The sequence below is a fragment of the Dromiciops gliroides genome, chromosome X (genome assembly GCF_019393635.1).
Source record: "Dromiciops gliroides isolate mDroGli1 chromosome X, mDroGli1.pri, whole genome shotgun sequence".
Lineage (NCBI taxonomy): Eukaryota > Metazoa > Chordata > Mammalia > Microbiotheria > Microbiotheriidae > Dromiciops > Dromiciops gliroides.
The window spans coordinates 3489805-3503888 of record NC_057867.1 but is presented as its reverse complement, the minus strand read 5'-3'; the positions used below and the strand labels follow the sequence as shown (position 1 = coordinate 3503888).

Below are 14084 nucleotides of genomic sequence, written 5' to 3'. Positions count from 1 at the left end.
GCTGGTCTCTTTCTCCTTCTTCCTGCAAGCAAGACTAGAGCGGTAAGAAGACTACAAGGAGAGAGACAGAGAGGAAGTTATAGTTCTCTCTCCATTGTAATAACCACAGTTGGTGGATGTGAGTAAGTGGAGAAGGAGCAATGGGAACGCTCCCTCTTTTGCCAGGGGGAGACCCTGAAGAGCACAGCCATTAGAAATTCAGGGGAGACCTTCCTTACTTCTGGTCCAGGTCAACAAATTGGAAAAATTGTTGCGGAAGTAAAGAGGCTCTCATCCGTATCTCTCTTCTCCTTCTCTCCTGCACTGGTCTAGGAAAGAGATGAGCAATACATGAGCAAGAGAGAAGATTGTGTTTTGCGGAGTCAGGCTATTAGGAACACAGCTAAGGTAAGGCAGGTTCGAAAAAAAAACCAAAAACTTTTTTCTCTATTTGTTCCGTTTTCTTTTTCATGTTTTGCCCTGCTCTCCCCTCCCCTCAATGCCCTCTGTGTTTCCTGTGTCTGCTCTGTCTTTCTCACCTTCTGCCACTCTCTGGGAAAAACACAGTAAATTCGTGATCAATGGAGGAGGAAGACAAATGTCTTTTTGTCTTTTCTAGGATCTAGCGTTTAGAATTAAGGGAAGTCAGTTCCTAGCTCTGAAGTCTCCTTCTCTCTCTCCTTCTTTCCTTGGTCCCAGGCAAGAAGACTTTAAGAAAGGCAGGTCTGAGGCAGAAAGAAAGGTAAGCAAGAGGTGGCTGCTTGGCCTGACAAACAAGACAGGCTCCCTTCAATGCCCTCTCCGTTCGACTGATTGCAAACATCAGGGAAAAGGAGAAAACTCAAAGGAGATCCTCTCTATGTCCTGTCCCCAGTCAGCACTAGTGTTGCAAGAAGACTACAAGCAGGGTGAGGGACAGGAGCTTATCTCTCTCCATTGCTACAGAGACTTGACTAGAAGGTGAGTATGGGAAAAGGGGGAAGTGGGAAGGTAGATGCTTTCTCTTTGAGATCCAGGACAAGAGGAGCAAAGCAAGGAGAAGATGAGGTAAAAACAGAAGATTGTCCCTCTCTTCCTTTTCCTCCTGCTGGAATGCCCTCTCCAGGAGACCCATCGGTCAGATGTTTGATTGGCATCAGAAGATGACGCCAGAGGTACGGGGAGACCCCCTTCATTTCTTGCCCTTGTCAACAAAGTGGACAGATTCTGGAATAAGTGAAGTGGTTCTCACCCATGTCTTGTTTCTCTTTCTCTCTTCCAATATTTTGGCAAAGACATGAACAATAGGTTAGCAGGAGAGACGATTCTCTTTTCCTGATTCGGGCCGCCAGGGCCACAGCAAGGACAGGGCAGGTAGGAAGAGTTAAATTCTCCTTCATTATTTCCTTCTGTATTCTTTTGTCCCTTGTTCTTCCTCATTACTTCCCTTTCTCCCTCATTCCCTCCCTTCCTCTCTTCTTCGTCTTCTTCTTCTTCTTCTTCTCTCTCTCTCTCTCTCTCTGTCCCTTTCTCTTTGTCTCTCTCCGTTTTTCCCATTATGTCACTCTTGGGGGGAATCTGCACCAAACTGATGATTAATATACGAGGAAGAGAGATGACTGTTTCTCATGTAGAGTATTTTGTCGATAGGATTGAAGAAAGTAAAGGGCATGCAGTACAAGCACCATGCTCTCCCTCTGTCTCATTGCCCTGGGCAAGAGCACTAAAGCAGAGGCATGTTCAAGACAGAAAGCGAGAGGCATGCAGGAGATGCCAGCTTGGCCTAACAAACAGGACAGGGCTCCTTGAAGGCCCTCTCTCTTTCCCTAATCCCACACATCAGGTCAAAGGAGAAAATTCACATGAGCTGGTCTCTTTCTCCTTCTTCCCGCAAGCAAGACTAGAGCGGCAAGAAGCCTACAAGGAGGGAGACAGAGAGGAACTTATCGTTCTCTCTGCATTGCAACAACAACAGGAGGTGGATGTGAGTAAGTAGAGAAGGAACAGTGGGAAGGCTCCCTCTTTTGCCAGGGGGAGACCCAGAAGAGCAGAGCCATTAGAAATTAAGGAAGAACAAGAAGAATGTCCCTCACTTTCCTTTGCTACTCTTCTTATCCCCTCTCCAGGAGACCAATCTGGCAGAAGTTGCATGGTGATCAGAGGACAAGACAACAGGTACGGGGAGACCTTCCTTACTTCTGGTCCTGGTCAACAAATTGGAAAAATTGTTGAGGAAGTAAAGGGGGTCTCAGCCGTATCTCTCTTCTCCTTTTGTCCTGAACTGTTCTAGGAAAGAGATGAGCAATACATGAGCAAGAGAGAAGATTGTGTTTTGCTGAGTCAGGCCACTAGGAACACAGCAAAGGTAAGGCAGTTTCAAAGAAAAAACACCTTTTTTCTCTATTTGTCCATTTTCTTTTGCATTTTTTTGCCCTGCTCTACCCTTCCCTGAGTGCCCTCTTTGTTTCCCCTCTCTGCTCTGTCTTTCTCACCTTCTGGCACTCTCTGGGAAAAACACAGGAAATTGATGAGCAGTGGTGCAGTCTATTGGCTTTTGGTCATTGCCAGGGTCTAGCGTTTAGAATTCAGGGAAATAAATTCCTAGCTCTGAAGTCCCCTTCTCTCTCTCCTTCTTTCCTTGGCCCCCAGGAAAGGAGACTTTAGGAAAGACAGGTCTTAGGCAGGAAGAGAGGGAAGCAAGTGATGCCTCCTTGGCATGTCGACGAAGCCAGGCTCCCTTCAATGCCCTCTCCGTTTGACTGATTCGAAACATCAGGGAAAAGGAGAAAACTCAAAGGAGATCCTCTCTGTCTCCTGTCCACAATCAATACTAGTGTTGCAAGAAGACTACAGGAAGGCTGGGGGAGAGGAGCTTATCTCTCTCCATTGCTACAGACACTTGACTAGAAGGTGAGTATGGGAAAAGGGGGAAGTGGGAAGGTAGATGCTTTCTCTTTGAGATCCAGGACAAGAGGAGCAAAGTAAGGAGAAGATGAGGTAAAAACAGAAGATTGTCCCTCTCTTCCTTTTCCTCCTGCTGGAATGCCCTCTCCAGGAGACCCATCTGTCAGGTGTTTGATGGTCATCAGAAGATGATGCCAGAGGTACGGGGAGACCCCCTTCATTTCTTGCCCTTGTCAACAAAGTGGACAGATTCTGAAAGAAGTGAAGTGGTTCTCACCCATGTCTTGTTTCTCTTTCTCTCTTCCAATATTTTGGCAAAGACATGAACAATAGATTAGTAGGAGAGATGATTCTCTTTTCCTGATTGGGGCCGCCAGGGCCACAGCAAGGACAGGGCAGGTAGGAAGAGTTAAATTCTTCATTATATCTTTCTCTATTCTTTTGTCCCTTTTTCTTTCACATTCCCTCCCTTCCTCTCTGTTTTTCCTGCTCTCTCTCTCTCTCTCTCTGTCTCTCTCTCTCTCTCTGTCTCTGTCTCTCTCTCTCTCTCTGTCTCAGTCTCTCACATTCTGCCACTCTGGGGGGAATCTGCACTAAATTTATGATTAATATACAAAGAAGAGACATGCAAGATGGCGGAGGAGAGGCTGTGACTCCCACAAGCTCCAGATAAACCCGTCCATTCACGCCCAAATAATGCGATAAAAATCAAAACCCAGAACAGCCTAATGCACATAAGAACAGAGTGAGACTGTTTCTCAGCAAAAGAGGGCAATTCTGATCACCTACTGATCAGGCTGAACAGCTCAGCGCGCGGTCCGGACCCAGCCAGGGACAGTGCCTCCAACACATCAGAGTCTTCAGCACCAGCAGCTTCTGAGGCTCTGATCACGGACGGGTGAGGGGGTTCGGAGGTAGGCCGGGGTGAAGTGGAGGCAGTATCTACTGGAGTTGGGGCAAAGCGCCCTGGGTCTGAACCAGTGGGCTGAATCGAGTGGTGGTGGCCCAGTGGGGGAGGGGTAAAAGCACGCCAAGCTTCCGACTATAGAGAATCAGAGTTCAATCAGACTTCTGTTTCCGGGTCAAAGAGAAAGCAGCTGTGATTACTCACAAGCCAGGCAGGCTGAGAAGAAGCCCAATCACCCCCTGGGCCACGCTGTAGCATGAATGGTGTGTCCGGGAAGCAGCGCTACACTTTAAGGAGTAAAAAGCCAAGAAACAGTAAGCCAGGATGAGTAGGCAGAGAAAGCAGAAGACCATCGAAAATTTCTTTGGTGGAAAGGTAGACCACAATACATCCTCAGAAGAAGAAGATAATAACAGGGTCAAAGCTCCAACATCCAAAGCTTCCAAGAAAAATATGAACTGGTCTCAGGCCATGGAAGCTCTCAAAAGGGACTTTGAAGAGAAAGTAGGAGAGATAGAACAAAGATGTAGAGAAAGAGAGGAAGGAATGGAAAGAGAAATGAGAGCAATGCAGGAGAGTCATGAGAAAAAAGTCAACAGTTTGAAAAGCCAAATGGAAAAGGAGATTAAAAAACTGTCTGCTGAAAATAATTGCCTAAGAATTAGGATTGAACAAATGGAAGCTAGTGAGCTTATGAGAAACCAAGACACAGTAAAGCAAATCCAATTGAATGAAAAAATAGAAGGCAATGTGAAATATCTCCTTGGAAAAACAGCTGACCTAGAAAATAAATCTAGGAGAGATAATTTGAAAATCATTGGACTACCTGAAAACCATGACCAAAACAAGAGTTTAGACACCATCCTCCAAGAGATTGTGAGGGAAAATTGCCCTGATATTCTAGAAGCAGAAGCTAAAATAGAAATTGAAAGAATCCACCGATCACCTCCTGAAAGAGATCCCAAAAGGAAAACCTCCAGGAATATTATAGCCAAATTCCAGAACTCCCAGGTCAAGGAGAAAATATTGCAAGCAGCTAGAAAAAAGGAATTTAAATACTGTGGAGCTCCAATAAGGATAAAGCAAGATCTAGCAGCTTCTACATTAAAGGACTAGAGGGCATGGAATATGATATTCCAGAGGGCAAAGGAACTGGGACTACAGCCCAAAATCACATATCCAGCAAAACTAAGCATCATCTTTCAGAGGCAAACATGGAACTTCAAGGAGAAAGAAGACTTTCAGGCATTTGTTATGAAAAGACCTGAACTGAATAGAAAATTTGACTTTCAAATACAACACCCCGGAGAAGCATAAAAAGATAAACAGGAAAAAGACTTCATGAGGGATATTAAAGGATCAAACTGTTAACATTCCTATATGGGAAGATAATACAGAGGTCACAGGTCTGAACTGAATACGAAGAGATGTTATGTTTTGTTCTTTGTGGGGTGTCTTATGTATGGGGCCAGATTTGGGCTTGGGGCCTCCTGGGTCCAGGGCTGGTGCATTGTCCACTGTGCCACCTAACTAACCCATAATGACATCCTTAAAATAGGGTTGAGGTGTAGGAGAAATAGACTGGGGGAGGGGGAAGGGGAGAGATGGTCTGGGGAGAGGTTGTTCGTATGAAGGAAACAAGAAAAAAGCTTATGGAGGGGAGGGGAAGAGGGGGAAGGAATTGGGGAGTGATTGAACCTTAATATCATCAGAATTGACTCAAAGAAGGACTAACATACATACTCAAGTGGGTAGAGTAATATATTTTGCCCTGAGGGAGGGGAGGGAGATAAGGGGGGGGGGAGAGGGGAAGGAGGGAAGGGCAGATTCTGGGAGAGAGTAGTAAAAAGCAAAATACTTTCAAGGAAGGTGAAGACGTTCTGCATAACGGCACAAGTATGAAATATTGAATTGCTTGATTTCATAGGGAGGGTTGAGGAGAGAGGAAGGAAGAAAATTTGGAACATAGAATTAGCTCAAAGACCTTAAACTCATCAGAGTTGGCTCATGGAGGGAATAACATTCACACCCAGTTGGGAGGAGTAATCTATTTAACCTTACAGGAAAGTATGAGGGGAAGAGGATAAGGAAGGAAGGGTGAAAAAAAAGGGAGTGCAGAGTAGGGGAGGGGACAGTCAGAAGTAAAATACTTTTGAGGAGGAATAGTTGAAAAGAAGATGGAAAATAGAGTAAATATCATGGGAAGGGAATAGGATGGAGGGAAATAGTTATGATGACTTTGCTGGGCTAATACGAAGAAAAGTCTTTGTCAAGTTTAAGGTACTTTATTTAGGTTATGATGAACAGGATACTATTAGAAAAACCTGGAAAGACCTACATGAACTGAAGCAGAGTGAAATGCACTGTATATGAAATAACAGCAATAGTGTAAAATGATCTGCTGGGAAGCATGTGGTTATTTTCAGCAAGGCAATGGTCCAATATAACCCTGAAGGACTATGAAAATGGCAACCCATCTACAGAGAAAGAAGTGATAGTATCTGAAATAGATGGAAACACATTTTTTTTTCTTTTCTTTTTTTTTTTCTGTTTTGGTGATGCAATTGGGGGTGGGTGGCTTGCCCGGGGTCATGTGGCTGGTGGGTATTGGGTGTGTGGGGCCGGATTTGGGCTCGGGTGCTCCTGGTTCCAGGGCCGGTGCTCTGTCCGCTGCACCACCTAGCTGCCCCTGGAAACACATTTTTTAAAAAAATGTTTTTTCTCTTTGACAATTCCTCAGTCTGAAGTTTTGAGAGTTTTCTGACTTTTTTTCTCACAACCTAGCTAATGTGGGAATGTTTTCCATGACTACTCATGTATAATTTATTTTGAAATGCTTGAGTTCTAGTGGGTGGGGGTGGGAATAGAGGAGGAAGAGAAGTTGGAACAATTTTTTTTTTAAATTGATGTTAAAATTTGTTTTTACATATATTTTGGAAAATAAAATTCTATTCTAAGAGTGAAAAAAAATAAACTATGGGGCCATCTGAAAAAAAAAAAGAGACATGACTCTTTCTCTTGTAGATTATTTTGACAATAGGATTGAAGAAAGTAAAGGGCATGCAGTACAAGCACCATGCTCTCCCTATTTTTATATCAGATCAAGAGAGAAAACTCACATGAGCTGGTCTCTTTCTCCTTCTTCCCGCAAGCAGGACTAGAGTGGCAAGAAGACTACAAGGAGAGAGACAGAGAGGAAGTTATAGTTCTCTCTCCATTGCAACAACCACAGTTGGTGGATGTGAGTAAGTGGAGAAGGAGCAATGGGAACGCTCCCTCTTTTGCCGGGGGGAGACCCTGAAGAGCAGAGCCATTAGAAATTCAGGAGGAACAAGAAGAATGTCCCTCACTTTCCTTTGCTACTCTTCTTATCCCCTCTCCAGGAGACCAATCTGGCAGATGTTGCATGGTGATCAGAGGACAAGACAACAGGTACGGGGAGACCTTCCTTACTTCTGGTCCAGGTCAACAAATTGGAAAAATTGTTGCGGAAGTAAAGAGGCTCTCACCCGTATCTCTCTTCTCCTTCTCTCCTGCACTGGTCTAGGAAAGAGATGAGCAATACATGAGCAAGAGAGAAAATTGTGTTTTGCTGAGTCAGGCCACTAGGAACACAGCTAAGGTAAGGCCGGTTCGGAAAAAAAAACAAAACAAAACTTTTTTCTCCATTTGTTCCGTTTCCTTTTTCATGTTTTGCCCTGTTTCTCCCCTTTACTCACTTCCCTCTCTGTTTCCCGTGTCTGCTCTGTCTTTCTCACCTTCTGCCACTCTCTGGGAAAAACACAGTCAATTTGTGATCAATGGAGCAGGAAGACAAATGTCTTTTTGTCTTTTCTAGGATCTAGCGTTTAGAATTCAGGGAAATCAATTCCTAGCTCTGAAGTCTCCTTCTCTCTCTCCTTCTTTCCTTGGTCCCAGGCAAGAAGACTTTAAGAAAGGCAGGTCTGAGGCAGAAAGAAAGGTAAGCAAGAGGTGGCTGCTTGGCCTGACAAACAAGACTAGCTCCCTTCAATGCCCTCTCCGTTCGACTGATTGCAAACATCAGGGAAAAGGAGAAAACTCAAAGGAGATCCTTTGTGTCTCCTTCTTTTCACAATCAAGACTAGTGTTGCAAGAAGACTACAAGGAGTCTGGGCGAGAGGAGCTTATCTCTCTCCATTGCTACAGAGACTTGACTAGAAGGTGAGTATGGGAAAAGGGGGAAATGGGAAGGTAGATGCTTTCTCCTTGAGATCCAGGACAAGAGGAGCAAAGCAAGGAGAAGATGAGGTAAAAACAGAAGATTGTCCCTCCCTTCCTTTTCCTCCTGCTGGAATGCCCTCTCCAGGAGACCCATCTGTCAGATGTTTGATGGTCATCAGAAGATGACCCCAGAGGTACGGGCAGACTCTCTTCATTCCTTGCCCTTGTCAACAAAGTGGACAGATTCTGGAAGAAGTGAAGTGGTTCTCACCCATGTCTTGTTTCTCTTTCTCTCTTCCAATATTTTGGCAAAGACATGAACAATAGGTGAGAAGGACAGACGATTCTCTTTTCCTGATTCGGGCTGCAAGGGCCACAGCAAGGACAGGGCAGGTAGGTAGAGTTAAATTCTTCTTCATTATTTCTTTCACTATTCTTTTGTCCCCTTTTCTTTCTCATTCCCTCCCTTCCTCTCTGTTTCTCCTGCTCTCTCTCTCTCTCTCAATCTCTCACATTCTGCCACTCTGGGGGGGAATCTGCACTAAATTGATAATTAATATATAAAGAAGAGACATGACTCTCTTGTAGAGTATTTTGACAGTAAGATTGAAGAAAGTAAAGGGCATGCAGTACAAGCACCATGCTCTCCCTATATTTATATCAGATCAAGAGAAAAAACTCACATGAGCTGGTCTCTGTCTCCTTCTTCCCGCAAGCAAGACTAGAGCGGTAAGAAGACTACAAGGAGAGAGACAGAGAGGAAGTTATAGTTCTCTCTCCATTGCAACAACCACAGTTGGTGGATGTGAGTAAGTAGAGAAGGAGCAATGGGAACGCTCCCTCTTTTGCCAGGGGGAGACCCAGAAGAGCAGAGCCATTAGAAATTAAGGAGGAACAAGAAGAATGTCCCTAGCTTTCCTTTATTACTGTTCTTATCCCCTCTCCAGGAGACCAATCTGGCAGAAGTTGCGTGGTGATCAGAGGACAAGACAAAAGGTACGGGGAGACCTTCCTTACTTCTGGTCCAGGTCAACAAATTGGAAAAATTGTTGCGGAAGTAAAGAGGCTCTCACCCGTATCTCTCTTCTCCTTCTCTCCTGCACTGGTCTAGGAAAGAGATGAGCAATACATGAGCAAGAGAGAGGATTGTGTTTTGCGGAGTCAGGCCACTAGAAACACAGCTAAGGTAAGGCAGGTTAGAAAAAAAAAACTTTTTTTCTCCATTTGTTCCGTTTTCTTTTTCATGTTTTGCCCTGCTCTCCCCTCCCCTCAATGCCCTCTGTGTTTCCTGTGTCTGCTCTGTCTTTCTCACCTTCTGCCACTCTCTGGGAAAAACACAGTAAATTCGTGATCAATGGAGCAGGAAGACAAATGTCTTTTTGTCTTTTCTAGGATCTAGCGTTTAGAATTAAGGGAAGTCAATTCCTAGCTCTGAAGTCTCCTTCTCTCTCTCCCCTTCTTTCCTTGGTCCCAGGCAAGAAGACTTTAAGAAAGGCCGGTCTGAGGCAGAAAGAAAGGTAAGCAAGAGGTGGCTGCTTGGCCTGACAAACAAGACTGGCTCCCTTCAAAGCCCTCCCTATTTGACTGATTGCAAACATCAGGGAAAAGGAGAAAACTCAAAGGAGATCCTCTGTGTCTCCTTCTTTCCACAATCAAGACTAGTGTTGCAAGAAGACTACAAGGAGTCTGGGCGAGAGGAGCTTATCTCTCTCCATTGCTACAGAGACTTGACTAGAAGGTGAGTATGGGAAAAGGGGGAAGTGGGAAGGTAGATGCTTTCTCTTTGAGATCCAGGACAAGAGGAGCAAAGCAAGGAGAAGATGAGGTAAAAACAGAAGATTGTCCCTCTCTTCCTTTTCCTCCTGCTGGAATGCCCTCTCCAGGAGACCCATCTGTCAGATGTTTGATGGTCATCAGAAGATGACGCCAGAGGTACGGGGAGACCCCCTTCATTTCGTGCCCTTGTCAACAAAGTGGACAGATTCTGGAAGAAGTGAAGTGGTTCTCACCCATGTCTCGTTTCTCTTTCTCTCTTTCAATATTTTGGCAAAGACATGAACAATAGGTGAGAAGGACAGACGATTCTCTTTTCCTGATTTGGGCCGCCAGGGCCACAGCAAGGACAGGGCAGGTAGGAAGAGTTAAATTCTTCTTCATTATTTCTTTCACTATTCTTTTGTCCCCTTTTCTTTCTCATTCCCTCCCTTCCTCTCTGTTTTTCCTGCTCTCTCTCTCTCTCTCTCTCTCTCTCTCTCTCTCTCTCTCTCTCTCTCTCTCTCAGTCTCTCACATTCTGCCACTCTGGGGGGAATCTGCACTAAATTGATGATTAATATACAAAGAAGAGACATGACTCTTTCTCTTGTAGGGTATTTTGACAATAGGATTGAAGAAAGTAAAGGGCATGCAGTACAAGCACCATGCTCTCCCTATTTTTATATCAGATCAAGAGAGAAAACTCACATGAGCTGGTCTCTTTCTCCTTCTTCCCGCAAGCAAGACTAGAGCGGTAAGAAGACTACAAGGAGAGAGACAGAGAGGAAGTTATAGTTCTCTCTCCATTGCAACAACCACAGTTGGTGGATGTGAGTAAGTGGAGAAGGAGCAATGGGAACGCTCCCTCTTTTGCCAGGGGGAGACCCAGAAGAGCAGAGCCATTAGAAATTAAGGAGGAACAAGAAGAATGTCCCTCGCTTTCCTTTATTACTGTTCTTATCCCCTCTCCAGGAGACCAATCTGGCAGAAGTTGCATGGTGATCAGAGGACGAGACAAAAGGTACGGGGAGACCTTCCTTACTTCTGGTCCAGGTCAACAAATTGGAAAAATTGTTGCGGAAGTAAAGAGGCTCTCACCCGTATCTCTCTTCTCCTTCTCTCCTGCACTGGTCTAGGAAAGAGATGAGCAATACATGAGCAAGAGAGAAGATTGTGTTTTGCTGAGTCAGGCCACTAGGAACACAGCTAAGGTAAGGCCGGTTCGGAAAAAAAAACAAAACAAAACTTTTTTCTCCATTTGTTCCGTTTCCTTTTTCATGTTTTGCCCTGTTTCTCCCCTTTACTCACTTCCCTCTCTGTTTCCCGTGTCTGCTCTGTCTTTCTCACCTTCTGCCACTCTCTGGGAAAAACACAGTAAATTCGTGATCAATGGAGCAGGAAGACAAATGTCTTTTTGTCTTTTCTAGAATCTAGCGTTTAGAATTAAGGGAAGTCAGTTCCTAGCTCTGAAGTCTCCTTCTTTCTCTCCTTCTTTCCTTGGTCCCAGGCAAGAAGACTTTAAGAAAGGCAGGTCTGAGGCAGAAAGAAAGGTAAGCAAGAGCTGGCTGCTTGGCCTGACAAACAAGACTAGCTCCCTTCAATGCCCTCTCCGTTCGACTGATTGCAAACATCAGGGAAAAGGAGAAAACTCAAAGGAGATCCTTTGTGTCTCCTTCTTTCCACAATCAAGTCTAGTGTTGTAAGAAGACTACAAGCAGGCTGGGGGAGAGGAGCTTATCTCTCTCCATTGCTACAGAGACTTGACTAGAAGGTGAGTATGGGAAAAGGGGGAAATGGGAAGGTAGATGCTTTCTCCTTGAGATCCAGGACAAGAGGAGCAAAGCAAGAAGAAGATGAGGTAGAAACAGAAGATTGTCCCTCTCTTCCTTTTCCTCCAGCTGGAATGCCCTCTCCAGGAGACCCATCTGTCAGACGTTTGATGGTCATCAGAAGATGATGCCAGAGGTACGGGGAGACTCTCTTCATTTCTTGCCCTTGTCAACAAAGTAGACAGATTCTGGAAGAAGTGAAGTGGTTCTCACCCATGTCTTGTTTTTCTTTCTCTCTTCCAATATTTTGGCAAGGACATGAACGATAGGTTAGCACGACAGACGATTCTCTTTTCCTGATTCAGGCCGCCAGGGCCACAGCAAGGACAGGGCAGGTAGGAAGAGTTAAATTCTTCTTCATTATTTCTTTCATTATTCTTTTGTCCTTTGTTCTTCCTCATTACTTCCCTTTCTCCCTCATTCCCTCCCTTCCTCTCTTTCTTCTTCTTCTTCTTCTTCTTCTTCTTCTTCTTCTTCTTCTTCTTCTTCTTCTTCTTCTTCTTCTTCTTCTTCTTCTTCTTCTTCTCTCTCCCTCTATCTCTCCCTCTCTCTCTCCTTCTCCCTTTCTCTCTGTCTCTCTCTCTCTCAGTTTTTCCCATTATGTCATTCTTGGGGGGAATCTGTACCAAACTGATGATTAATATACAAGGAAGAGAGATGAATGTTTCTCATATAGAGTATTTTGACGATAGGATTGAAGAAAGTAAAGGGCATGCAGTACAAGCACCATGCTCTCCCTCTCTTTCATTGCCATGGCCAAGAGCACTAAACCAGGGGCATGTTCAAGACAGAAAGCGAGAGGCATGCAGGAGATGCCAGCTTGGCCTAACAAACAGGACAGGGCTCGTTGAAGGCCCTCTCTCTTTCCCTAATCCCACACATCAGGTCAAAAGAGAAAACTCACATGAGCTGGTCTCTTTCTCCTTCTTCCCGCAAGCAAGACTAGTGGAGCAAGAAGACTACAAGGAGGGAGACAGAGAGGAACTTACCGTTCTCTCTGCATTGCAACAACAACAGGAGGTGGATGTGAGTAAGTAGAGAAGAGACCCAGAAGAGCAGAGACATTAGAAATTAAGGAAGAATAAGAAGAATGTCCCTCACTTTCCTTTACTACTCTTCTTATCCCCTCTCCAGGAGACCAATCTGGCAGAAGTTACATGGTGATCAGAGGACGAGACAACAGGTACGGGGAGACCTTCCTTACTTCTGGTCCTGGTCAACAAATTGGAAAAATTGTTGAGGAAGTAAAGGGGGTCTCAGCCGTATCTCTCTTCTCCTTTTCTCCTGCACTGTTCTAGGAAAGAGATGAGCAATACATGAGCAAGAGAGAAGATTGTGTTTTGCTGAGTCAGGCCACTAGGAACACAGCAAAGGTAAGGCAGTTTCAAAGAAAAAACACCTTTTTTCTCTTTTTGTCCGTTTTCTTTTGCATTTTTTTGCCCTGCTCTACCCTTCCCTCACTGCCCTCTGTGTTTCCCCTGTCTGCTCTGTCTTTCTCACCTTCTGGCACTCTCTGGGAAAAACACAGGAAATTGATGAGCAGTGGTACAGTACAATGACTTTTGGTCATTGCCAGGGTCTAACGTTTAGAATTCAGGGAAATAAATTCCTAGCTCTGAAGTCCCCTTCTCTCTCTCCTTCTTTCCTTGGCCCCCAGGAAAGGAGACTTTAGGAAAGGCAGGCCTCAGGCAGGAGGAGAGGGAAGCAATTGATGCCTGCTTGGCATGACAAAGAAGACAGGCTTCCTTCAATGCCCTCTACATTTGACTGATTGCAAGCATCAGGGAAAAGGAGAAAACTCAAAGGAGATCCTCTCTGTCTCCTGTCCACAATCAACGCTAGTGTTGCAAGAAGACTACAAGCAGGCTGGGGGAGAGGAGCTTATCTCTCTCCATTGCTACAGAGACTTGACTAGAAGGTGAGTATGGGAAAAGGGGGAAGTGGGAAGGTAGATGCTTTCTCTTTGAGATCCAGGACAAGAGGAGCAAAGCAAGGAGAAGATGAGGTAAAAACAGAAGATTGTCCCTCTCTTCCTTTTCCTCCTGCTGGAATGCCCTCTCCAGGAGACCCATCTGTCAGACGTTTGATGGTCATCAGAAGATGACGCCAGAGGTACGGGGAGACCCCCTTCATTTCGTGCCCTTGTCAACAAAGTGGACAGATTCTGGAAGAAGTGAAGTGGTTCTCACCCATGTCTCGTTTCTCTTTCTCTCTTTCAATATTTTGGCAAAGACATGAACAATAGGTGAGAAGGACAGACGATTCTCTTTTCCTGATTTGGGCCGCCAGGGCCACAGCAAGGACAGGGCAGGTAGGAAGAGTTAAATTCTTCTTCATTATTTCTTTCACTATTCTTTTGTCCCCTTTTCTTTCTCATTCCCTCCCTTCCTCTCTGTTTTTCCTGCTCTCTCTCTCTCTCTCTCTCTCTCTCTCTCTCTCTCTCTCTCTCTCTCTCTCTCTCAGTCTCTCACATTCTGCCACTCTGGGGGGAATCTGCACTAAATTGATGATTAATATACAAAGAAGAGACATGACTCTTTCTCTTGTAGG

General features: G+C 45.0%; 1 protein-coding gene and 2 long non-coding RNA genes across 6 annotated transcripts in view; all 3 read left to right on the top strand.

The window, feature by feature from the left end:
• The window catches only part of LOC122733440, a 2772-nt gene extending 1671 nt beyond the window's left edge, over nucleotides 1-1101 (top strand). The window contains exons 6-8 of one of the 4 annotated variants that reach the window (XR_006353847.1): nucleotides 313-387; nucleotides 679-721; nucleotides 854-941. This is a non-coding gene — a long non-coding RNA (uncharacterized LOC122733440). Of the gene's footprint in view, nucleotides 388-678 lie in introns of all 4 variants that reach the window. The other 3 variants (XR_006353846.1, XR_006353845.1, XR_006353844.1) reach the window with 3 other exon arrangements.
• Nucleotides 1102-3026: 1925 nt separating this feature from the next.
• LOC122733441 lies at nucleotides 3027-7202 on the top strand. Its single transcript, XR_006353848.1, has 4 exons — nucleotides 3027-3062; nucleotides 3183-3261; nucleotides 6925-7014; nucleotides 7153-7202. It is a non-coding gene; the product is annotated as an uncharacterized LOC122733441 (long non-coding RNA).
• A 689-nt stretch (nucleotides 7203-7891) lies between these two features.
• The window catches only part of CXCR3 (C-X-C motif chemokine receptor 3), a 71473-nt gene continuing 65280 nt past the window's right edge, over nucleotides 7892-14084 (top strand). Inside the window, exons 1-3 of the mRNA XM_043973851.1 lie at nucleotides 7892-7951; nucleotides 8097-8145; nucleotides 8266-8344. The gene's annotated coding sequence lies outside the window, so the exon portion shown is untranslated. The remainder of the gene's footprint in view (nucleotides 7952-8096; nucleotides 8146-8265; nucleotides 8345-14084) is intronic.